This window comes from Octodon degus, unplaced genomic scaffold (assembly GCF_000260255.1).
Source record: "Octodon degus isolate 3935 unplaced genomic scaffold, OctDeg1.0 scaffold00004, whole genome shotgun sequence".
NCBI classification, from domain to species: Eukaryota; Metazoa; Chordata; class Mammalia; order Rodentia; family Octodontidae; genus Octodon; species Octodon degus.
In genome coordinates, this window is record NW_004524580.1 from 24,574,331 (window position 1) to 24,598,952 (window position 24,622).

The following is a 24,622-nucleotide window of genomic DNA, read 5'->3' on the forward strand; positions in this document are numbered from 1 at the left end:
ATCTAGTGAGCACTGACTGGTAAAGACACTGGTACCAGGGATGGCTCTGGAGAAACAGAATTGTTTCTGTTTGATGAACTCTCTAATGACTTAGGTGGTTCTTGAGTTGGCTTTCTAACTTGATGAGACCTAAAGATGCCATCATCTCTCCTTCTGATAATATGTAGAGGTACAGAGTACTGGAAGTGCATGATGTGGACTGCTTAAAGTAATATGCAATATAGAGCCTCTAGATTATCCTAATTCATCACTTGTGAGAAACAGGAATTTACTGATGATGTAGATGATACTTTTAAATGTTTTGGGCATAGTGGGAAATATAATGACAGTGGCTGGTTGCTTTTAGCATTTGCGGACAAACTAGTGAAGGAAAACAATGAGATCAGATTATGCACAGAAAATGAGATTATTTTGCCAGAGGAAGAGATTTCCCCACCCACAGTCGAAGGGCATCCCCACTCCCACCCCCTGTGGTGTGCACCTGAGGAAACCAATTCTGTGCTGACACTCCTCAGGACCCACCCTTACCACTGGTTTTTGCCTTTAGGCCTAAATGAGGCTCCAATCACAGAAGGCTCCTAAAGATGAAATACACATTGTGAGTCATGGGGAGGTCTGCTGGACTCCTGAAGAGCTTCTGGAGTTTTCTGACTCCTATAAGCAGAGACTCAGATGCAGCCTGGTGAGCACGTAGGAATGGATTTGCCAGGCAGACGCTTAAGCCACTGAGCTATCTCCCCCGCGGGAATGGTGGCAAAAATGTACACCTGGGTCAGGTTGAGTTTGTCAGTATGGACCCATTAAGTAGGGATTCTAAATTTAATGCTTCAGCTCATGGAGTTAAAAAAAAAAAGTGTTAGTAATTTATTTGGCAGAAGTATGGGTGAAAAGATGGCTCATTAGGAATGAGTTAGAGATGCCTGATAGTCCTTAGTTCACCGTTGTTGATGAGGGGATTCAGAAGGGCTAGCTAAACAGGAATACTGGAGTGGATCTGTCATGTTAAGCCTAATTCTCCAAATCAGGATAATCCAGAAAGTGTAGCCTATACTGACACCATTAACAACAAGTTTATGAGGAGCACCAGCGTCCCTGCAGAGCCCTGTCTTTGCTCTTCACTGTATGCTGGGCCCTGTGGTGGGGACCACAGTTACTCAGTTGGGAAACTTAAGGGCAATAGGTTCAACTGGAACCTTGAGTGGCAGGTGTCAAGCGGCAGCATTCAATGGCCAAGACAAGGCTCACGTGTGCTTCCTGTAATGGGCAGCAGGAGCAGAACCACGGCCAGGATGTTCTGACATGTGTGGCCCTACGGTGGTGGCTGTGCAGCCACGATGTTCCCCAAAGTGAAATAGATAGGAAGCCCACTAAAGTTTTACAAGGTTTGTATTGTTAGAAAAAAAATGAAGGGCAAACAAACATTAGCAACCAATCATAGTAACAGACAAAGTACTGAGACAACTGATGATTTGTTCGCAAAATATTTAGCACTTTTGAGCAGCTGTGCAGAATATAAATATGAAATTCATGGAGAAGCAAATCATAGATAACTCTCAGTCTTAAAGGAATCAATGGAACAATTTGTTTCTGAAATTTATGCAACAGAAGAATATGTTCTGGGTATTCGTACTGAAACATACTAACAAATTCAGAGCATCATACTAATTAACAGGAAATTCTTCTAATATATGCCATAAAATGTAATTGAAAGCATTATTTTCTTTCCTTTTTTTTTTTTGTTCTTTGGTTTTTTGTTTGTTTGTTTGTTTGTTTGTTTTTGGTGCAGGGTATCACTACGCAGCTTGGACTTATAGTGATCCTCCAGTTTCAGCCTCGCCAGCACTGGGATTACAGGTCTGGTCTCGGTGGCCAGCTCAGCGCATGGGGGGGTGGGGGAGGGCCGGCAGGGCATGCGGTACCAGGGATTGAACTCTAGTCCCTGTGCCTGCCTAAGCACATATTTAGCCCACTAAGCTGTCTTGCCAGCTCTAAAAAACATTGTTTTCAAATTGATCATGCCATATACATTTTGCCAAAAGTGACTCTAACACATTGAGTTGTTTGTTCTCCTCTTACGCTCCTATATTTCACTTACTTTTATGCCAACTGGCTATTTATTTATTTAGTATGCCAGATATGACCTTCAAGGGACATTGGAATCATTAGGGTTTACGTGGCTATGATGGAAACCCAGGAGGTGCTGAACATACTATATACAGCCCATAAACCTGAGTGAATGCCAAAACCAGGCTGAACTACATATTGCAAAATATGCTGCATAATTTGAGCTGAGTGGTTACCATCAATTTCCGAATTACCACTTGCTGGTGGATGAGTAGTATCTATAATTTAAGAAAAAGTGGCATATTTCCCTCTTCATGAATTTGATCTTTAGGACAGAGACAATTTGTTCAGCTGAAGAACAAATTGAAGAATTTGACTTGCAGAGACCAATTGTTCAACTGGTGCTCATAAAAGTCAAACAATAATACTGGGGGACATATAGGAGAAATGGGTCACAAACTTCATTACTGGATCTCAGAAGGCTTCCTTGAGGAGGTTAATGGATCAGTCACTTTTCCATTGCTGGGATAAAATCTCTGAGACCAGACGTTTGAAGACAAGTTTATTTTTTAGCTCATGGATTTCAGGTGATTCAGTCCTTGATTGGTTGGCTCTAAGGCAGAAAGGTGTGGTGGAAGGAGTCAACTCAATCCATGGCAGCCATGAAGCAGAGAAAGATGGAGAGGGAGAGGGAGCGAGAGGGAGAGAGGGACAGGAGAGGGGGAGAGGGAGGAGGAGGGGAGGAAAAGGGGAGGGGAGAAGGAGTCAGGAACAAGAATACTCCTCTCAGGTCCCACCCTTAATGACCCGCCTCCAACCAGGCTCCATTCCTAACTGTCCACTTAGCTACCAAACTCACCAATGGACCAATCCATTGACAATTGTAGCATCCTCACAAGCCAATCACCTTCCACACATGAGATTTGGTGGGGCCATTTTAGACCAAAACCATAACATATAGATTTGAGGGAAGAGATAGGTAAGACCTTTATAAGAGTTTCATAAGGAAAGAGGTCATTTGGATGGAGCTCCAGAGAAATATGGACTCCAGGACTCCACCCCAGACCCCCTATGAGCTGAGGGGCCGGCTGGTGGGCTTCCATTGTGCAACTAGGGCTGGGAACCAGCAGGAACAAAGGCTTGGGTCTGTTCAGACACCAGGAGCAGAGAAATCTTAGAAGATCCTCTCAGGGATGGAAGTGTGAGATCAAATATTTCTATCTCTTCAGGAGCCCAAAGATAGGAATGAAATGAAGCATGAAGAGCTGGTTTCTTCTGAAGATGAAGCTGAGAGACATAAAATTCCTTACCAATGTGGTAAGGAAAGGCTTTCTCTGGAATGAGGGGGGGAAAGGCAGTTAAAAATCCAAACCAACACAGTGGCTCACAAACTCATTTGCTTATGTCAGAGGTTGACAAACTTTTTCTGTAAGAGCCAGAAAGTAAATATTTGCAGCTTTAAATGCTACATGGTCTCAGTCACAGTTATTAAAACTGCAACTGTAGTGTAAGAGCAGCATTAGACAATATGTATGTAAATGAATGACCATGGCTGCGTTTCAATAAAACTTTATGGACACTGAAATTTGGATTTCACACATAACAAAATTTTTAAAAACAATATTTTATTTATTTATTTTTTGTATTTTGGGGAAGGGTCTTCAGGGTGTACAGAGTCTCACTACTAGATGGGACTCGTAGTGATCCGCCTGTTTACAGCCTCTCAAAAGCTGGGATTACAGGCACGCCACATGTAACAAAATTTTGTTTTGTCATTTTGGCAGAGAAAGCAGGTATGGTGATGCAAAATTGTAATCCCAGCACTTGGGGGGCTGAAGCAGGACCATCTCTTCAAGTTCAAGGCCAGCCTGGGCTGCATAGTGAGTTTAAGGCCAATCTGAACTATAAAGTGAGACACTGCCTCAAAAACAAATTAGTCTTTTAAAATTTATTTTCAACCATTTAAAAATGTAAATTCTTATTATTCACAATAGCCTCAATGGTCATCAATGTGTTGTGCATACATAATAGGATATTATTCAGCCTTTAACATCAAGTACATTATGTGAAACGAAATAAGCCGGTCACAAAAAGAAGTAAATACTGTAATAATTCCACTTAAGTGGGGTATCTCATTCATAGAAACAAAAGTAGACTGAGGTTGCCAGGAGCTGGCTAGAAGAGGGGAGTAAGACAAATCCTTCCTGGAAATCAATTTCACTATAAAATGAATAAACTTAACTTAATGATGCACTTGAAAATAGTCAACATGGCAAATGTTATTTTCTAAAACTATAGTTAAAAAATAAACTCTTCATTGTAAAACCATATAGAAAGGGGTTATTGTTGTGCCAACTTGTGGCCCACGGGTGGCCAATCTGAGGGCCAGAAGGGTAGTCCAAGTCTGGACTTCTCAAATACCCCGCAGGAAGTACCCTCACAATACACAGGCAGGAATGCCAATTTCCAGAGGAGTTGCCCTGCAAGTCTTTAAAATTTTTTTAAATGCTCTTTAAATAAAATTCACAAACATTTTTTAAAATCCCAGTCCATGATACATGTTGTGTTAAATGGAAAATTGGCATTCACTGTAAAAATCAGTAAAAAACTAATGCTTGCTCAAGCTCAGCAAGGATAAATAATTCAGTCAAGGCCACAGAGCTCGGATAAGGCAGGTGCGGGCTGGATCTCAACATGCCTGATCTGAAGCCTGAACCCTTACCTGGCCCAGGTATTGACACAGTCGTCCAAGTCACCATGGTAAAACTACTTTCAAGTTCCTACCCAGAGACGTCAATTTGTACAATTCAAATATAAATTTTTTGTTGTAGAATATTTTTGCTTTATTCTAAAACCCATTTGCTTCTTTAACTATGCTTTCTCATTTATCTGTAATTTTCAGTGATCAGGCAGTGGATCATATTACTGAAAGCGTTTGTTCAGAATTCTCTGCTCCCTGCCTGCCCCGTCCTACCATCCTACCGTCGTCCTACCGACTGGAGACTTGGCCTTAGTGCCTGGCTCTCCCAGAGCAGTGTGAGCAGGAGCGGGACTGTGCTGGGCCTCAGAAGAGGTGTTAATGGGCATCCCGGGTTATTAGGCCCACTTTCCCCTCTTAAGCTCTTTATCCACCTGGAGAACCACAGGTCTCCAGCAGAGTCTGTTCCTCTAGCCTGGGGCCCAGAATGAGAAGATGTGGGAAGCAAGCAGACACACACTCAGCCTGCAGACCTCGGCCAAGGCCAGCCTAGCTAGACAGATGCCTGTGTGCTGCTGTCAAGGAAGTGCAAGACCAAAAAGTGCAAGACTAAAAAGTGCAAGACCAAAAAGTGCAAGACCAAAAAGTACAAGACCAACAAGAAGCCTTTATCTGAAAAACAAAAAGTTTGCAAACAGGGAGGCGCAGCCTTTGACACAAAATGAAAGTGTGCTCTGAAGGAACAAAGACAGGGCTCAGTTGACACAGAAGTATTTATTTCCCACCCATCAGTAACCCCCTCTGCTAATGCAAATGCTCTGGAGATGCATGCGTGCCCCTTCCTGATTGGCTGATATTTAAGATGACTTGGGTCATAGTTCATTGGGCAAGGCTGGGGAGCGAAATGAGGCTTGCCTCAGCAGCTGGAGTAAGAATATGCAAAGGTCTGAAAGCTCAGCTTGTGGTGCCTGCGCATATTAGTCAACACTCCTCTGCTGGAATAAAATACCTGATGCACACAATTTAAAGGCAAAGATTATTTTTGCTCATGGTTCCAGCATTCAAGGCATACAGGAAGCAGAGAGCCAGGCAAGAGCCAGAGGAAATTTCTACTTGCAAAGGCCCAGCCTCAGTGACATACCCACTCCACCAGGGCCCACACTCTTACAGCACTCGCAACACGGACGGGTCCACAGAGGCAGGCAAAGCCCTCCAGATCCAGTGGCCTTCTCCCAGCCCCCTCACTAAACATGAGCACTTCCCCAAGCATATTTTTGGTCCAAACCATAACACTTCAGGAAGAAAGGACATATGTGGCAACCCCACCCCAGTAGCCAAGGACTACCAGACTTCATTGTGAAGTTCAGCCCAATTAGCCACCTGGAACAACTTCCTGGAGGTTGAGCTTTCCTAAAGTTCCCTTCTTTAGGAATCAGGGGGCAGACTTTCTTTAGGAGATCCAGCACTCTTCCGTTCTTCATCTTCGGGTTCAGCTGAGCTGACTCTTCACACCCTTGAGACATCACACTGACCAACTTGAGCAGTTCTCACTTCTCAGACTCAGACTTTGCGCTGTGCCTCTGGGGAGCTGCAAGTGGTTCCCATCAAAGCTGAGCTAGTTTTCTCTCAGCTAACAGAACAGTTCCACCTTCAACTGTTACCTGTTGGAAAGCGCTCCTGAAGAAACCTCACGCACAACCCTCACAATCCTGATTCCCGACTATTTACAACAGAGTGTACAACCAGGAGGGCGGGTCATGCCACACAAGGTGCCCCACCTCTCGGCTGCTGTTTAGACAGCAAGAAGGAAATCATGGCAAACAAAGTTTTATTTTTAAAATGCAAAGAACAGAAGCCACAGACACCTGAAAACACACATGATTCCCTGGGCTTTGAGGAAGATAAGAGTCAGCTCTGAATTATACATTCAGATGAAGAGATGGGGGGGGGGTGGGTAGACGCTCCAAGCACTAGAGAAATCCAGCAGAAGGCACAGAGATTCCCCATGTATCCACTGCCCCCACCCACAGATAGCCTCCTCAGAGGGTTCCATTAATAATGTCTCCTCCTCAGTGGTATATATCTTAGAAAAGATGACCCTACCTTGACTTGGGACCGCAGAAGCCCACCATTTACCTTAGGTTCCCTCCTGATACGTACTCTGAGGTTGTGACAAGGGTGTGATGACAAGTTTCCACATGATAGAGGCACTCGGGGTAGTTTCACCATCCTGTAACTCCAGCACACATCTATCTGTTTCTCTCTACCACAAGACCTGCTATCTACCCATCCTTCGACTGTCTCCATCGCTGTGCGTTTTCCAGTGTCGTACAGTGGGACTCATTCAGCAAGCAGTCTTCTCAGCCTGGTTTCTTCCAAGTAAACAGCTTCTAAAACAAAACAACATCAGTTCTTAAGTGTGTGTGTGTGTGTGTGTGTGTGTGTGTGTGTGTGTGTTTCTGAGCAGGATAGTAAGTTTACATTCTCTCAGTCCACAGACAGATGGATCATATAGGGACGCAGTGTGGGTTCTGTTGAGTGACAGCAGAAGCTGACTTGGGATTTAAAACAATAGTCCCTAAAGTGGAAAATTAGCTATGGAAAATCAAAGGTTGATAAACAACCATCTTTCCCATAACTTTTCCTACTTCAGTCCCCTACCTGAACCCCACCCCCAGGCTCCATTTCTTTTCATCCTTCTCAGAGGTGCTCAGACACTGTCCAAGTGGATTATCCCTAACAGGGAAAAGAAATGTGGGACCTAGCAGTGAAGTACTCTGATAGGCTGGGGAAGAAGTACTCACTTCAGTAAAATATAATCCCCGCCCTTTAGAAGTTCGGAGGTAATAGTAGTGAGTGATTTGTAAACAATCTTTCAGAGAGATTGCAAAGATAGAACAAGGCAAGTGGAGGAAATATTAGAATACGCGTTTTGAAAGGACTCAAGCCCTTCCCTCAGAATCTGGCTTAATCGGTCTGGGTCGAGAATGTTGGAGAGTGTTCAAGGCGCTCTGCAGGTGATGCTAATGCCAGCCAGGGTAAAGAAACATCCCAGACAGACAGGGAAAGGGACTGGGTGAGGGAAAGGGACTTGAGCTGCACGCTCAAGTTTGAAAGCCCTGGTCTGTAGCACAGACTGGAAGGCTCTGGAAGGCTTGCAGTTGGAGCACCGGGCTGAGGGTGAGGGGCTCTTCAGTGGGCACCCTTGTCCCTTGTCGCAGACCCAGATGGGCAGAAGCTTTTGGGCTGTTGCTCACTGTCTTGCCCCTGACCACCTAAGTACAACAAGGGCTGGGCCTGTGTTAGGCCCCAGATCTTGACCAGAAAGGTCCCTTACTAAGAATCCCAGTTTGCCCCTTGTGGCTCCTCACCCTTCACCCTGAAGTGGGGCCCCCACTCGTAAGTTGCCCCATCACACTCCCTATCCCTGGACAGGACCTGTGTCCAGCCCCTTCCCCAGACAGAAACTGCATGCTCTTCTGCACATCCAACCTCTTCTCATCCCAGTTACGCCTGACCATAAACAGAGCAGCCCCTTTCTCTGAGCACCCAATGCTGAACCCCACTGCTAGGCTCCTCTGCTCCCCGCCTCCCCCCTTCCAGCTGACAGAAAACAGCAAGTCAAGCAGCCTCGTTTCCACTTCTGGGGCTCCCCTCCTTCACGGGCCATCTCAGCTGCAGGGCTCGACCCCACCGCGGTGCCCAGCGCGGAGACCCCAAAGGGGAGGGGGGTCGGGATCCCCGGCCCAGCGGCAGCGTGGGGTCTGGGGCGCATCCCGGGAAGCTTCCCGGCGGGGAGGGGCCGTGGCCGCCAGCCAGGCGTCGCCGTGGGTCCCGAGGCTCCTCCCCTGGGGTGGCCGAGCAGGAAGCGGGGCGCGGCGCGGGGCGCAGGGCGCGGGGGACGCGCGGGCTCGGCGGGCGCACAGCCGCGGCCCGGGCGCGCGGCGCGGGGCGGAAAAGCCTGTTTACACAGCCTGCACACCGCCCGGGGAATAATGCAGTAAAGGAAGTGAGCCGGCTCGGCCTGACTGCTCCAACTTCCTGCTCTCACACACACCAGAGGGGGAAAGAGAAAAAAAAGAGGAGCGAGAGAAAGAAAAAAAGGGGGGGATCAGGATCTCATTACAGGAGCAACAGACCGTCTGCAGACGCCTGTCAGCATGGAAAGCCGGGGGCTTTCGCCCGGGTCCTCCTAGAAATTCCCCCGGAGAAGAACTGAGCGCTCCCCCACATCTGGGTAGGTCGCCGGCGTCTGCCTGTTGCTGGGACGCTTGCAAAGTTTCGTGTGCAGTGTTTTTTTTTTTTTTTTTTTCCTTCTTCTTTCTTTCTTTTGGGTGGCTCGGTGGGGGCGGGGCGGTGGGCGCGGGAGTGCGGGGTGCAAGGGTGCGTCCGCGCGGGAGGGGACGCGGGATGCGGCCACCACCTTCACCGTCACCGGGGTCACTGCCGTTCACGCCGGGCCGGGACTGCGCCGCGAGCCCAGGGCAGGGGTCCCCGCCGCGGGCGGAGCCGGGGTCGGTGCGGCGTGGGTCGCGGGACGCGGGGACCGGGAGGCAAGCCGGCTGCGCACCTGGAGACGACACCGCGCTGACTTCAGGGGGCGACGGCCGGTTTCCCCCAGCCTGGGCAGGGGGCGCCGGCGCTGGGGTCCAGAGAAGGAGGCGCAGATGCAGCGGCAGGCTGAGGGCGCCGGCGGCAAGGGCGCGGGGGCAGGGGGCTGCGTCCACCCCGCAGGGCAGGTGACCCTAGCCCTGTTACCGCCCCGGGCGCACGCCCAGTCCCTCCGCCTCTCCAGGTCGGTGTTGGACCAGGTCTGGGGGAAGGACCAGGCTGGAGAAGCCCATCGGGCTCCTGCCCCTTTAATTCAGGCTGGATTCTGGCCTGCGGTGCTACTGTAACTTTTCTTGGGGAGGGGGTTGGTTCATGTTTGGGGACATGAAAAGGAAAAATAAAGGGCTCTAGGTTTTGTTCTGTTTTTTGAACCAGATCATCCGGGGGACAAGCCGTTGTTAGGCGGCGGGTGGGGGTGGGAGCAAGAAATGCCATTTCAAAAAGTGCAAAAGGGGCTTTTTAGAAAAAAAAAAAAGAAAAAAAAAAAAAAAAACGAGTGTCGGGAGAGTTTCTGGCTTGTCTGGAAACGGCAAGACTAATTGCCATGCGCTTCCGCTTTGAAACTGGCAGCAGACAGCATCTTGAAAATGACTCACTAGACGAGCTCACAAAGAAACTGTGGTTTGCTCCTTCCCAGGTTTATGTATTTGTGCCTTTTACAGTTTCCTTTGTAGTGTTCGAGGGTCCCCCGCCCCTTCCCCGCCAGCCCACTTCTGTCCCCCCTGCCTTGAAAGCGCCTGGCGAGTCTCTAACTCCCCCCAGACCCTCAGCCCCGGGTCGGGGGCAGAGCGGAGGGGGAGGCCGAGTTGTTTTTGGAGTTGGCTGGGGAGAGGGTTAAAGGCATTCTGCTGCTGCAGGGGGAAAAAGTTCCCTGAATTTTCCACTGGCCGCTGCAGGAAGAGAGAGCCCCTTTAGTCATTGCTAAGTAATGTCTGCACACACACCAACTAATCTCATTAGGAGTTTCCGCTGCTCCGCACAGGAGGGGTTTTGTGCAGCCGCTGTCAGCCAGGGGAGCCCAGCGCTGGAGAGGGAGACAAGTTACTGCTTTATTTACTTCGAGGTGCCTTTTCCGCCCCCACGAGCCTTTCTGGGGCAGCGTCTCAGAAACTTTCAAGTCACTTTGGCCATTTTGGATTTGAGGCTTACAGGTTTTTCTTTCTTTGTGTGTGTGTGTGTGTGTGTGTGTGTGTGTGTGTGTGTGTGGTTTCTGTCGCCCAGGCAGCTCGCACACACCCATCCTCTCATCTGTGCTTTGTCTTTGTATTTTTCTCTTAGTGGTGGGTGGGGGTGGGGGGTGTCTGAGAAATCTAACGTGTTCCGGGCATCTATTAAGGAGCCTACATTGATTTCTGAGCCTTATTGCTCAACAAAATACCCTCTGATCCCTCTCCTTTTCTCTCGCACCGTGGCACACATTTATTTGGAAAAGGTCAGTTATGAGTTTGAATTTATGAGGATTATAAAATCACAAATTGTGTTAGGAGGGCACAGGGTCATGCAGTTAAGGAGACTGTCCATAAGTGTTCTTAGGGTTTCCAGTAATGATCCTGCTCACAAAACCCCCTGCATAGGAAAAGATGGCCTTTCTGTGCCAAATATAGTACAGGCCTCTGGTGTTTTTTTTTTTTTTTTGTTTTTTTAAAGCCTTTAAATATTGCCTAGAAATGTCTAGAGTTGCTAAAAAGGGCAGAGTTGTAAAGAGCCCTATTGGTACTAAGAGGTCCCTTGATCAGCAAGGGCAGGTTGCCTCTTTTGGAGGTGCTCGCATTTCTTGTACAGTGGCAAAGCGCGCCCCCAAACAGCCCAGCCAAGCCTGCCCAGGAGTGAGTCAGTGGCCAGGACTGCGGTGTCTCTTGCCCCAAGCCTGGCACAGAGTAGATGCTCAGCAAATCATTGTATCCAGGCTGTGATTAGGCTAATAAAATGCTGAATAGATGAGAAAAAGCTTTCATGGGTGGGAGTCATTCTGTCAGGGTTTTCTGAGAATAGAGGTTGTCCATTTCCTTTGAATAAAAAGGAGTTAGTTAGAGCTGCTTATTCCAACAAGTTGTTATTTGGGAAGCAAGAGGATCGCTTATACCTGTGCTTCTTCAGGAGTAATTTGACCTACCAGTAGACATTTTGAGTTGTCACACTAGAGGGGGAGCTAGTGGCGTCTAGTGGGCAAAGGCCAGGGATGTTGCTAATATCCGACAACTCCCAGACAAGGTCCCTGTGAAGAATTTCTCTGCCCTGCACATCTGTAGTGCCCAGACTGGGAAGCTCCTGTTTACCCTGAGCGTGGTGACAGCGACTCTTCCACAACCAACAGGGCAACAGCGACTCTTAACTCAACCAACAGGGCAACCTCGAAGCCCTCAGTTGCTGTTTTGGGGATGCCTTGTGTGTAATGTACTTTTTATGCATATTCCATGTTCTCTGTGGTTGGCAGTGTGCAGTAGAATGACATGCAAACGCTGGCCCCGGGTTGGTGGCCCTGAACCATCTCGAACTCCATCATGACAGCGTCTTCATGCCCTTAGTGCTGATGCCTTCTAGGTCCAAAGAACAGCAGCCCAGGTCGGGGAGAGCAGTGTGCTTTCAGCTGCATCTGAATTTTGAAGTGACCTGACCATTTATTAAAGACCTTCTTTTTTCTTATTTAAGAAATTGAATCATTCCAAACTGCTAACCTGCAGTAAATGTGAGTCTGAGATCATATTCAAATGTGCATTGGTGATAACTTTGGGGAAGTTGAATCTTTCCTGAAATTGCTTTTAAAGGACTGCCAGGCAGGGTATATAAATTATAATCTTCTTTCTCAACTGTTGGATATTCGACTTTGTGTGTTCTGTGCTATCCAGTTACCTTTATGTATCTTTTCGATTCAGATCATCAATATGGTGCTGTAAGGGTTACCAAACATAGCCTGGTGGCGAACCCAAAGGCTTCCTGGTGTTGTCTTTTTTATTTTTATTTTTTTTAAGGAGAGTGAATTAGTAACAGTTACCGACCAATGTGTTTGCCCCTTGCAGGTCTGGAGGATGATGTGGTAATCTCCATGTTTCCTAGACCTGGGGATTCCTTAGTACCTTTTAAGAGCAATAGGCGCTCTGCTCATGTCAACTTTGCCTTCCTGACCCCTTCCGAAGGCCCTGCCTTCACCACAGCCTGAGTGGCCTGGGAATCTGCATGGAAGATGCCATGCTTTGCAAGTTTTCGTGTATGTTCCAGGCAAATTTTTCATGGCATAGTTGTCTCTAATTCCTCTTTCCTTTGCAGATTTATTATAGCATAATAGCCTAAAGATATTTTTCTAAAGGTTAGTTGTTTTTACCTGTGGTGAAAAATATTAACACAGATTGCCTTAGGAAAATACCAAATGACAGCAATGAAAAAAAAAACCTCCCATAATCCTACTGTTGACATCCTGATGTATATTTTTGCAGTTTTTTAAAATGCAGATGTGTGTATACATTCACATAGGAACACGCACACACATAAAATTTTATTTGGAATCACACTGTACTTTCTGTTTTGTAACATTTTCACTGAACATATCATGTAACACATTTTAACAAGGAATGCTGAGGCCTAAGTTACCACACATAGAGCTTGTATTTATTGATCTCATAAACATGTTGACTCAGTGGTGGATTGACAGAACTTCTATGCCGACTTGCTTGGTGTTTTTGTCCTCTGTGGTTCAAGTAATGCTCCAAGAATGCTGCCTCTCAAGACTGAGTTCCTACGTGCTGTGAAGTTTGGGATTTTGACGAGTTTCTCGATGATTTAAGAATGAGTCATGATTTGCAGTAGAATATCAAGATGTAGTAACAGGAAGTGTAGGGTTCTACACATCAAAATAGAATGTTAAATGGTTAAAGAAGAGAAACCAGGTTAAACCAAGACTACACCTTGGCATGGCCATTCTGTGAAGGGAGCCGAAGGTGTGTTTTGTGCTCTTAGAGAGTTCTTATTTATTACTGTTTCATTTTATATCAGTACACCTTCCAAATTTTGAAATTAGTGTTTTAAATTGATTTCTAGCTGGAGATTGCTATTGCCCATGGCCACTCTGAGTTGAGGTCAGTTAACATCTTGATTAGACCTTGAAAACTCTGGTTTTGCTACTTATAATGCAGCCCTAGTAAATTGAATTATCTGTATGTGTGCCTGTGTTTCTGTGTTTAACCCTCCACTAATAAATCCTAGAAGCCTTTAAAAATAGTAGATTATTCAGTCTTCTATGAAACTATCCTTTGCAGAAATTTGTTTCCTTCATGGAGACAAAAGACTATTTTTCTTTTGTCAATCGAAGGAGAAATAGTCTTTCATTTATTATTAGAAGGAGAAATAGTCTTTCATTTATTACAGATGAACAGTTTTCAAATAAATTTTGATGTGGTCGTTTTGGTAAACTGTGATGTAGTTTTAATTGCCACAGGAATGAATGTTATGGCTACTTCATTGACACATTGATTTAAATTTCCTGGAAAGTAATTACTAAATTATTTAAGAGTTAAATAGAATTATTTTATAGCTTGGCTGAGAGATTTGTTTGTATATTCTTAAATTAAAATGATGAATGTGTCAGCATATTCTAATTTAAATTGGGGTAAAGTGAATGTATTCATGTAATAAAAAATAGGATAAACAATAGGATCAAAGGCTCAGAGTATCATAAATATGTTTAAAGCTGTTATATCTGATAACAGTTCTTAATTATATGCATGTGATGGGATGGATAAAACACATACCTGTTAATCTCAAAATGGATGAGATTAGGGCACCAAGCAATGGAGTGAAAAAAGAGAAAAAGAAGACTCATGATATAATTAAAATACAGTGTTGCTGTATTTATGCATGTATTCCTCCCTTCCAACAGGGAAAATTTCCAGCACTCCAAAATATTCTCCGAGTTTTTAAAAATTTCATTACAGCAATTTCATGATTTTATCATGTTAATTCTTAAACCCCAACTACCTTGATAATATACTGTAATATATTATTTTCTTATAATATGAAATTTTACTTTTCGTAAAATAAACACTACATACTATGGCGTGTATATTTCCTTATTATATAATGAGAAAACTCTCCCACATTGTTTGACGACCCCCCCCCCAACAAATGTAATCAGAGACAGTAGGTATCCTGTAGGGAACAGTACATTCCTTTGAAGCTAAGGAGGCTTCCAGCACAATAACCTTCCTGGGCCTCAGTTTTCTTGGCTGTGTGGTAACGTGACTGAAACAGAGAAGCTCCTTTAGCCCCTCTCAAGTGTGAAGTCCTATCTGTGTGTCCGCATTTTGAAGCAGATGACTTTCTACGTGCTGTGAAGGTGTGAAGCACGTTCTCACTGTTGTCCCCAACTCCCGACTTGGAAGTGTGCGTGGTGTTTCACAGTGGGAAAAGGAATTCCCCTGAGAGTTTGCCCTTCCATTTCATCTTGGCTCTTTGTTGCATATAGAAAGCCGAAGGCAGTGTCACTTGCTGTCCTTCTTTTGTCCTCCTTTGAGGTTTCTGACAGCGGGACTCACTTTAGATGACCTTCTCAACCTCCTCATTCTTGGGAGCCAGAGAGGCCTGTGGCCCAGGTAAGGTTGCTGTCCTGTGGAAGTCCCTGCTCCTCCCTCTGGTCTCCTGGGGAGCCCTCTCTCGCTCTCTGTACCACAACACATCTCCAGGGCTCCCCATTTCCTCTCCCTGACTCCTTTTCCATCAGGAGCTAGAGCTGTCATTTCTAGTATACTTCTGCCCTCAGGAGAAAGTACTAAATGCTTAACTTGAGCTGCAGACTGTGTTCAGGGCAGTCACAGGGCCTCTTCTCTGTTCCTGAGATGCTCCTGGTGCCCTCTGCCACTGGGCCTTGTGAAGGCCCTTTTCACCCCAGGCTTCCCTCTCCTGGCATTGGCCACCTCCGCTGTGCCCGGCCAATTAGCCCTCTCTCAGCTACTCCCTGTCATTCCCTGGGTACATATCCCACAGTCCTTCATTTCTGGCCCACAGGGCCCTTGCCACAGGCTTTACTTACAGGTTTCCTCATTACCCATGGTCTTCTCCCATTCTTGCTATCACACATGGTAACCAGACAGAGTTAGTTATGTGCTTCTGGAGATAGGGCTGTTGTCTCTTGTTGTTCATTAATACTTTTCATCCAAACTCATGGGATAGATAGCATGGTGTCCAATCTTTTCTGAATTCATGGTCCAAACCCTCGAACCCGTTAGATCTGATCATGAGGGATTCCTATATTGTGACATGTGCCACATCTGTGGTGCTTCTCAGGCTGTGAACTCCTGGGTCCCCATATCTTTGTGTCCTGTATCCATCCTAGCACTCCTGTAATACCTGCATTCTGAATTAAAAACAACACCCAGGGGCCAACGAGATAGTTCAGGGGTCTAAAGCACCTTCTCAGACAAGTTTAGGCAAGCACACAGGAACCACATTTTGACCCTGGCACCACATGCTGTGCCAGTCCCGCCCCCAGAGAGGGTTCACCTGGCCACACACACATACACAAAAATAGATAAATAAAAATAAAAACAATACCGGGTATGGGCTTGTCAACACAGCCTCCCTTCCTTTGTGTTGGACTCCACAAAGCACTTTATCTCCAGGCATATATCTAACTTTACTAGGCCATGAGCCTCTGACATTAATATAACAGGCAAATCTCTTGGTTAAACCATAAAAATCCCAAGAAGATCTTATATATCAATCTTGATAGTTTTTGTCTAGCCTTCCAAGAAAGGTAGAAGTACAGAAATCAGGGTAGGGTCTCTGAGAATACAAATGTTAGCTGTTGGTATCAGTGCTATTGTGCTGAGAAGGGCTAGTTGATAACTAGGTAATCATAGGGTAACTCAGCTTGAAATATAAGGTCCTTCCCATGCTAGAATTAATCATTCTAGCACAAGCCTCATTAGTCCTTTATGGAGGTCTTCAATTGACCAAGCTTTTACACTAGTTCTCCTGGAGAATCATTTTGAGCTCTGTTGTAACTGGAGTTCAAAGCCCTTCTTCACTTATGGAAACTCTGTGCAGCTCCTGTCCATAAGTTCTGGGACAAGATGTTTCTCACTGAGTTTTAAAACAATGAAAGACTGCCTATGTGATGATGAAAACATGAAAGGTTGAATACCGAAGTCTTCTTGCGTGAGTTCTGCCAATTAATTTCACCTGGGTTTCACCAGGGAGCATTTGCTCATGAACTCTCAATTCACCAGAATTTGTGATGAAGCAGAATTTTCTCCCTGCAGTAAGCTGTGAGGGGAAAAGTGACTAAAATAACAACAACAACAAAATAAGGCCTGAGGATTATTCTAGGGTATGTATCTGGGGAGCTTCAGGAATGAACTGGGGATTCCATACAGCCTGAACCTGGATGTCATCATCAGCCTCAAAATGATCGTACTGATGTCCGGAAGGATGGAATGCACCTCCAGCAAGAAAAGGAAGTATCAGTGTGGGGCTGATTTCCTAAAAGTTAGGAGGAACACTTCTGTGGTTGATGCTCATTGAAATGGAAATTCAACTTCCCCAGCATTACCATTGGGCCTCAGAAAGTTTGCTTTCGGAGGCTGAAATACAAGCCCTACCTACACTTGGAGTTCATAAGAAATGAAAGAGATGGGTGTGGAATAGGAGTGCGTGCAGGGCTCGTGTGGATGGGTTTGCCTGAGATAGAGGTGGCAGAGGGGTGGTGTAGGAGCCTGCGAGAAAGGGATGTTACTTGACCTGCGTCTTCCCTGATCCTCTGCACAGCCACTACCCTCATGTGGAATTTGAGCCCTCCTCCTTTACAGAGGTGAGTAGATCTCTTTAATAAACTTCTCCATCCGGAAGAATCATTGTTTCCCTATCAGAAGTCAGGTGAGAACCTGGATTTGTAGTTGCCAGGAATTCAATTCCTGATATTTTTGGCAAGCACCATTATGAACACACAAAGGAGGGACCAGACTATTGAGCAATATTTGGAAGACTTCTTGAAGTACTCGGCCTCAGAGGTTCTGATCTTAGAGTTGGAGTCCAGAATTCTTGAGCCTTGGTAGGACAGTAATTTCTGCCATTGTTCCTGAGTGTTTTCAGAGCCAAGCCCCAGATACTGATCATCTAGACTAGAGGGCATTGCATGGTTTCTTTTTCTGCTTTTTAAAGCATTGTAGAACAGCGCCTCCAAAGGCTTCCGGGCAGAGGTGTGTTGTCACCTCCGTGCCTCGAGGCTTGAGCTGTCCTTGGATGAACCCACTTCCCTCAGGGATAGAAGTCAGCCGTCCCCTGGCTTTGCTAAATTCACTGTGTAGCTACTATTCTCAGCTCTGCACTTTTGATATGCGAGTAAATGGAATACATTGAAGATGTCTTGACTCGAAACAGCCCTAAGTGTACTGCGGTTCTCAAAAGATTGGGAGTTGCCACTGTCATGAAGGTTGGTGCCTTGCTTTGGTTTAAATCAGAGCTGAACCACAAGAACAGCATCTTTCACCGTTGCCACTTCCTCTGATTTTTTTTTTCTTAACCTAATTATTAAGAACCAGTCATTTGTCTTTAAGAAAATAGAAGCTTGAGGACCTTGTTGAAGATTTAAATGCAGCAGATTGATTGAAACATTTTCCCTAATATAAATGTCAAATGAGTAATTTTTTTTAGTAAGGAATAAACATGATTATCTAAATCCACATCTGACTGTTATTTTGTGTAGTTAATATATTTATGCTGAACAAGTGCAGGAGTAATCAAAATCTATGGTGAATGTTCAAATTTTAAGGTTTATTATAGTAAAAAACACATTGTCATTAATTTCCCCTCAAAATACTTCCCTGTGCTTCCAAAACATATTTCCCATTATTCTCTCCACCTTCTGAAGCAGTTCTGGAAGTCCTCTTTCATGAGTGTCTTTACAAGATATGATCAAAACTACCCTAAATGCACCCGCCAAGTGCCATCCAGTGCCAAGACAGGCTCATCGAGACGGTACAGTGTGTCCTTATGCACCTTGTACACCAGATCTGGTGCCATAGACTTCTGGCTTCTTCCAGAAGTCCAACTGACTATGAATCAATTCAGGACACTGGGGAAGCCAGGACAGGGCAACCAGAGACATTCACGAAAGAGGACTTCAGAGCTGCTGCAGAGCCTAGAATGCTGCAGAGCCTGGGATGAGGGTCTGAAATGAACGCATGTACTCTGAGTGGGTTAAGGGCGAGCCATCTTTTACTGTAATGATTTGTTAAAAATTAAAACATTTACTGTGTTTTTTTTTTCAATCATATCAGAAGAAGAAGTAGAGCAACAGCTTGTATGTGGCATTTCAAAAAGGGCCGAGCCGAGTTAGCAAGTGGCAGATTCTGATGTGGAGAGGAAGGACAGCGAGGTTCCGTTTGGCATGGATAAAAATTTGATGCTGAGGCCTCTGGTTGACGTCTCTTCCAGACCACGTTTTTGGTGGCGTTTATGAAGCAGCTTTCACCTGATGTGACCAGCCCACTGGTCAGCCACTGACTGGTTCTCTTTGAATGTTATTTTGCTCAATGCAATCTGGTGATTAATTAAAATAGGTTTTAAGTATAAAGCATAGGAGAGGACGGCTCTGTTTTGAAATCACTCATGTATATTTTTGCCGCAGTTTTCTTAGGGATGACAATATCCGCTAGGCATGCTGAAATACTTTAAATGTGTTCGACCCACTGTGGTTTGTCTACAACTCAGGCATGGTTTTAAATAGCTTCAGTGAAAGCCAAGAGGCCTCCTGCTTGCCCTTTTATCTTCACACCATCCCATTTTCACTTCATGTTGAAAAGAACTTTATTGGGAGCTGTTTACATTTAGAATAAACCCTCTGCTTTTGGCACTGGAACTGCCGCGCGTCGCGTCACTAGGCTTGATATCCACATGGAAGCATAAGAGAGAAACATGCATGTGGGAGGAGAGGCGGCGAGGGGCATAGTCACTACCCTTGTGACTCTAGACACGGTGAAAATCCCACAGATGGCTGCCACATGAGCAGGTGATGATATATTGAAGACTACAGATTCACTGCTTTCGATTACAGCTCTCTTCCAAAGTGCATACATTATCAGACCAGATTTATGTATAAAGTTCATGCCTAGAATTTGCATTTCCTAAACCATGACAAGGTTTTGCTGTGAGCAGGACACAAGGGAAAAGCTGTGAGGCTGGTGACCAGGGGCCCAAAGGCCCGGAAGAGTTTGGATCTGGTTTGGGCAGCCACCCCTGTAAGGGACTATTTGTGCTTCTCAAATCTCCAAACAGGATGTTACCGGTGATGCTGTTAGCTTGTTCATGAAGATCAGTAGTTCATAACCATTTTTGTGACAGTGTCATATATAGTGGGGCCTAAAGACTAGCTAGTGTAGTACTATCCAGCTAAATGTTGACATTGACAGGGACCAGGGACACATTTTGGCCAGTGACCAATTTCAGAAAAAAAAAAAAAAAAAAAAAAAGATTTATAATGCTACTAATGCTTTGTAAATTATCAGTAGTTCTAATAGACTCCAAAGTTTTAACTCTCATGTACTTCTAAGCAGAGCCGAGATCAACTAACTGGTATTTGTGTGCCATTAAAAAAAAAAAAAAAAAAATGGTGTCAATGGAGTCATTCCAGGAAGAGGGAAAGGTACCTTTTCCAGAAGCACTAGTGTTGGGGACTTTTTGTTAATGTTTTTTAGTGGCTTGGGTATCCAGAAATAATTGAAGTAATACTGCATTATTTTAAGTTCTGTGGAGAAGAAAAGGAAGTTTCCAGGTTTCTTGGGAAGAACATGACTTTCTCCTTGGCCAGCACTTTCTGTAAAGAAAAGTTGGGAGAAAAAGGCCAAAGGTTCCTATTGCTGTTTCCAGACCCCTAGAAAATTGCAGCCTGATGCCTCATGCATGCATGAGAAGGGGGAGCGGTGAAGAGAGGTGTATTTCTGTGGTGACAATAGATGGAAGTGGAGATGGGATGAACAACCTGTGGCTTGGCTCTAGGCTGGCAGTGGCCTCACAGGGTGCAGGAGAGGTGATTCTCATGCTGGAGGAAGTTACTTTTATAGGGCAGGGGAAGACCAAGAGATAGAAGCCACCAGAGAGGGAAGGCGCTATGGTCCTCTAGGGTAGAGATTGGATCCAATCACTGTGACAAGTTGGAGGTGGCCTAGGCCAGTCACAGCTGAGCCAGCAGAAGGGCAGGCACACAGATGGCTGGTACCTCGCTGCCAGGAGATGCCCGCCTGTCCCTGGAGCACAACTGGGATGCCCAGCACGACTGTCCAGACTTCCTGGACCCCAGGGCCCCTTGGGAATCCTTCGGAGTGGATGGGATGGTGTCACCGCTCACACCTGACCTCACTTGAGAGTCTTCCCTCCCCTGCTTGGACCATCCTTCCCAACCCCCGGGTCGCTCCAGGGGTGCACATGTGAGTGAGGCACAGCAGGTGTGCTGGGAGAGGTCGCTTGTCAGCGGCACAGGCCACATGTTGTCATCCATGGCGGAAAAGAGCAGCATCCTGGGTTTTTATTAGAGGAGCTAAGACATGACTTTTTCTTTAATTAAACTCATTTTATCTTGCCTTTTTGTTTTCCAATGTTTCCACTGGGTGGTGCTGCAGGAATTCCTACCTTTGCGTTGGGTCTGCCCTTCCCAGAAAGACGCCTCCAAAGCATAATAGGAGGAAGCCCTGATTTAGAAAGATTTTACAGTCCAAACACAATAGCAGCGTGTAGAGGATGCCTCGCCGGAAATGCCTCAGATCTGGAGATGGAAAAACCACCATCACTCTGTATCGTGCAAAAAGTGTTCTCACTGCCCCAGTACGGATTCTGACTTCTGCTAGCCTCTTCTCCAGCACGGGGAAGCTGTCCAGCCTGTCGGAAAGGTCAGGGCTTGCTTCTCACGGAAGCGGCCTGTGCCATGGCCGGTATTTTGATTTTTGTAAAGCCATCCTGAAGTATACGGGTAAACAAGCCCTTTCTAAAGGTAAGACAGCTACAGACGTAAGAAAACATTTCTGTCCGGGCTTTATTGGAAGCCAAAGCCGTTTCTATTTTTAAGATTATACTTCCACAATGTGTGGATAGAAGAATTATCTTTTTTTCCCCTAGTGTTAGAGATGGAACGCAAGGCCTTCGGCAAGCCACTGAGCTCCATCCTTAGCCCAACTACCGATTTTTGCTTTCAAAATACTTTCAATCTTTAGAAGGCTTCAGTTTGCCAATGCTTAGCTAAGGAGAGGGCTGGGGCTGTCCTTACCCCTTTTCCAAACAAGTAGATAAGAACAGAAAAGGTGCTGTCCGGGTCTCCAACTCGGACGTTTTGGCTGTCCCGAGAATTTGTATAACTAGACTTCCAGCTTTGCCCCTGAGTGCTCAGAATTCTATTGTGTTAATAGTCATGGAACAACAACAACAACAAAAAATGGGTAGAAGATCTTCCACTCAAGTGAAGGGGGATAAATTCAAGAGAGTATTGGGAGGGTGGGGGTACCCGCTGGAGATTAGGGGGCTCAGTAAATCGAAGCTCACATTTCGGGACACTTGGCAAGAGTTGAGTAAGTCTTGCAGATCACAAAGTGCGTGGGGTTTTTAGGGCGTGTCACAGCCCTTCCAAATCTGCTCGCTGAGGACCTGACACAGCTTCTGTGGAGGTCTGTCTTGTGTTCTCTTTCTCTTTCTCTTTCCTTCTCCTCGCAGAGCCAGGGATCAGATGGGCCTGCACGCACAGCTACACCCCAGCCCCACGGGATGAATTCTTCCAGGGAGCTATTGAGGCCCGCTGGGCACTGGGTCCCATCCCCGGGCCACCACCCACAGTTTCAGCGGGATGGCCAGCCTGTCCCTGTTCCCCCGCAGAGTGGTTCCTGTGATTCCTTTTAAAGCTAAGTGAAATGCGCACATGTTGGGGGCCCTTCCCTGGGGCGCGCCCGCTCACCAGAGTCGCCTGTGACTCCATGTCCTTGTCCTGCGGCCCTGGGCACACGCTGAGGAGAAGGACCTGACTCTGTGTATCCAGAACTCAGGTTCCAGAACTCAGGGTGTCTCATGTCTCGTTTCCTCCCCAAGAGCCAACCTGGATCTTTAGCCTTCTGTGAACTGGGAACCTGTAGAAACCTATAAGCCCATCTTTTAATAGAGAAATGGGTTTAGAAATGGCGGAGCAATGGATCCAAGGTTCTCTGCTGAAACAGAACTCGTCTAGACTCACTGGAGTCACTGATGGGACAAGACCAGGAGGGAACATGGACATTTCCTGGCTTGACCCCCAGTGGACGTTGCATGGTCTTCTGAGGGAATGACATGGGCCTCTTAGCCACAGTGAGGTATGTGTGCAAGGATTAGGGTGCCAGATATCCCCGGGTGGGAGTCGCTGTTCGCCTTTATCGTAACTGTGGCTGTGAGAATCTGGCTTCACATCTTCAGAGTGTAGCCTCCTCCTGGGTGTGGCAGGCAGAGAGTAGGAAGCTTGACGGCATGTGTGAAGCCCCCGCACATGGCCAGGTGCAGAGGTGGTCATCAAATGTTCCACTAAAGCAGTGGAGGCTTTATATTAGTGGACTTTTTGTTCCAAACCTTATTCTTGAGAACTCCATGGAATCCCGTTATTGCTGGCATTGAGGTTGTAACTGGGTTTCCTCAGAACACGGCTCTTGGTTTGGAACTTATAAATTATCTTTAGAGTTTTGTCAACCCTGCTGAAATGACATAGTATGTGTACGCACGTGTGTGTACATAGATATGCTTGTATGAATGTGGATGTGGATGTATGTGTATTTTCCACTAGAGTTTTAGATTCTCAAAAGGGTCCATAGACCAGACATAACAAGATCCTGCCTGGGCTTGTGATTGTATGTGTACATGTCTGTGTCTACTTTGTGTGTGTGGTTCTGTGTTTTAGGTTGAGCACGTCGTATAGTTGATATTGAACTCTTTCTTGACCAGCAGAAATAATAATTTCATAGAGCTGAACCTCATAGTTGTGATAATATTAAAAAAACATAACTTGTAGTATCCTAATGACTATACCCTTTTTATATGTTATTTATCAAAAGCTAGCAAGTTGAAATTTAGTAGACAGCCTTGAATTCCTAGTACTTGTATTATCTGAAATAGTGTCTCTTGTGCCTTGTGTTAGAAATAGTCTTGGATTTTCACTGTGGATTTACTGGTAGGCTTATCACACCTAATGAATCCTTTTCTGCTTAGTATTCTTTTTTTCTCAGATGAATTCATAGGGTTAATCACTTGGGGAAGGAAGGCCAGACATCTGCTGAGTTTTCCTGGGCAGTTGGACATCGGTATCTTGAAGAAAGCACAGCTTTGCCGTCGTAGGCAGGGTTAAAATAGAGCCAGCACACAAGGCCAGATGAAACCAGAGCTGCAGTTACAAAGTGGGACAGATGTGGGAGGCCAGGTTTCCTGTGGCCCATTTTCCAGTTTCCTGCCTGCAACCTGCAGAAGAGGAAGCTGAGTGTTACCCAGTATGAGAACTGGAGGGAGACGTGCTTCGTGCCAGCCGTAAGATCCACGCAGACAGCAGAAACAATCACAAAGAAAGTGAATGCTCAGGCTTTAGTCCCAGAATATCCGGAAAGGAGCGGTCCATCTGTTTAAAGCAAAAGTGTGCTCCGCAGTTGGGCGCAGGCGGAGGCGGGGGCAGAGACCGGCTGGGTTGCAGGAACCGCTGGTTTTTATAGCCCTGCTCACCTTTCAAGATGCGGCCTGCTGTTGTGATACGGTTGGTTACCTGAAAAGATTTTCCCTGCGCAGCCCGGGGCTTCTGACTGCTTCCTGGGCACGTTAATGTGCGAGGGAGGTGGATGTGGTTAACCGAATGGCTATAATGAACTGCAGTCCCAATTCGGGGAGGCAGGGTGACCGGTCACCTGCTTTGATCTGGCAGGCTTATGTTGCTTTGACTGCCCAGTAAAACTTCTGTCTGATGTTTTCAAATAAGTGATCACGCGGAGGTGTGTGTTGAAGACAACAGCTTGCATGCTGCACTTGGCCTGCTGGGATCCGAGTGGTCGGAAGATGCCAGGGAATGTGAACAAATGCTTCTTTTGCTTGATGGGGAAAAAAAATGACCCAGCATCCAGACTCCTTCACTCATTTTAGGAGTTTGAGAAGTCTGCACAATCCTACCCTGATGCTAAAGAAATGGAGATCTAAAGAGGTTGTAATTCAGTACCCGCCTTTTTATTGAGTACCTAGTATTTGTCAGATGTTGTCCTAGAATTGCTGCTGGATGCCACTAATGAA

The 24,622-nt window shown here is 46.0% G+C and overlaps 1 protein-coding gene across 2 annotated transcripts in view; it reads left to right on the forward strand.

Moving 5' to 3' along the window:
• The first annotated feature begins 8,630 nt into the window (after positions 1-8,630).
• Elk3 (ELK3, ETS transcription factor) overlaps positions 8,631-24,622 on the forward strand; it is a 55,346-nt gene continuing 39,354 nt past the window's right edge. The window contains exon 1 of one of the 2 annotated variants that reach the window (XM_004623804.2): positions 8,631-8,999. The gene's annotated coding sequence lies outside the window, so the exon portion shown is untranslated. The remainder of the gene's footprint in view (positions 9,000-24,622) is intronic. The other variant, XM_023716571.1, reaches the window with a different exon arrangement.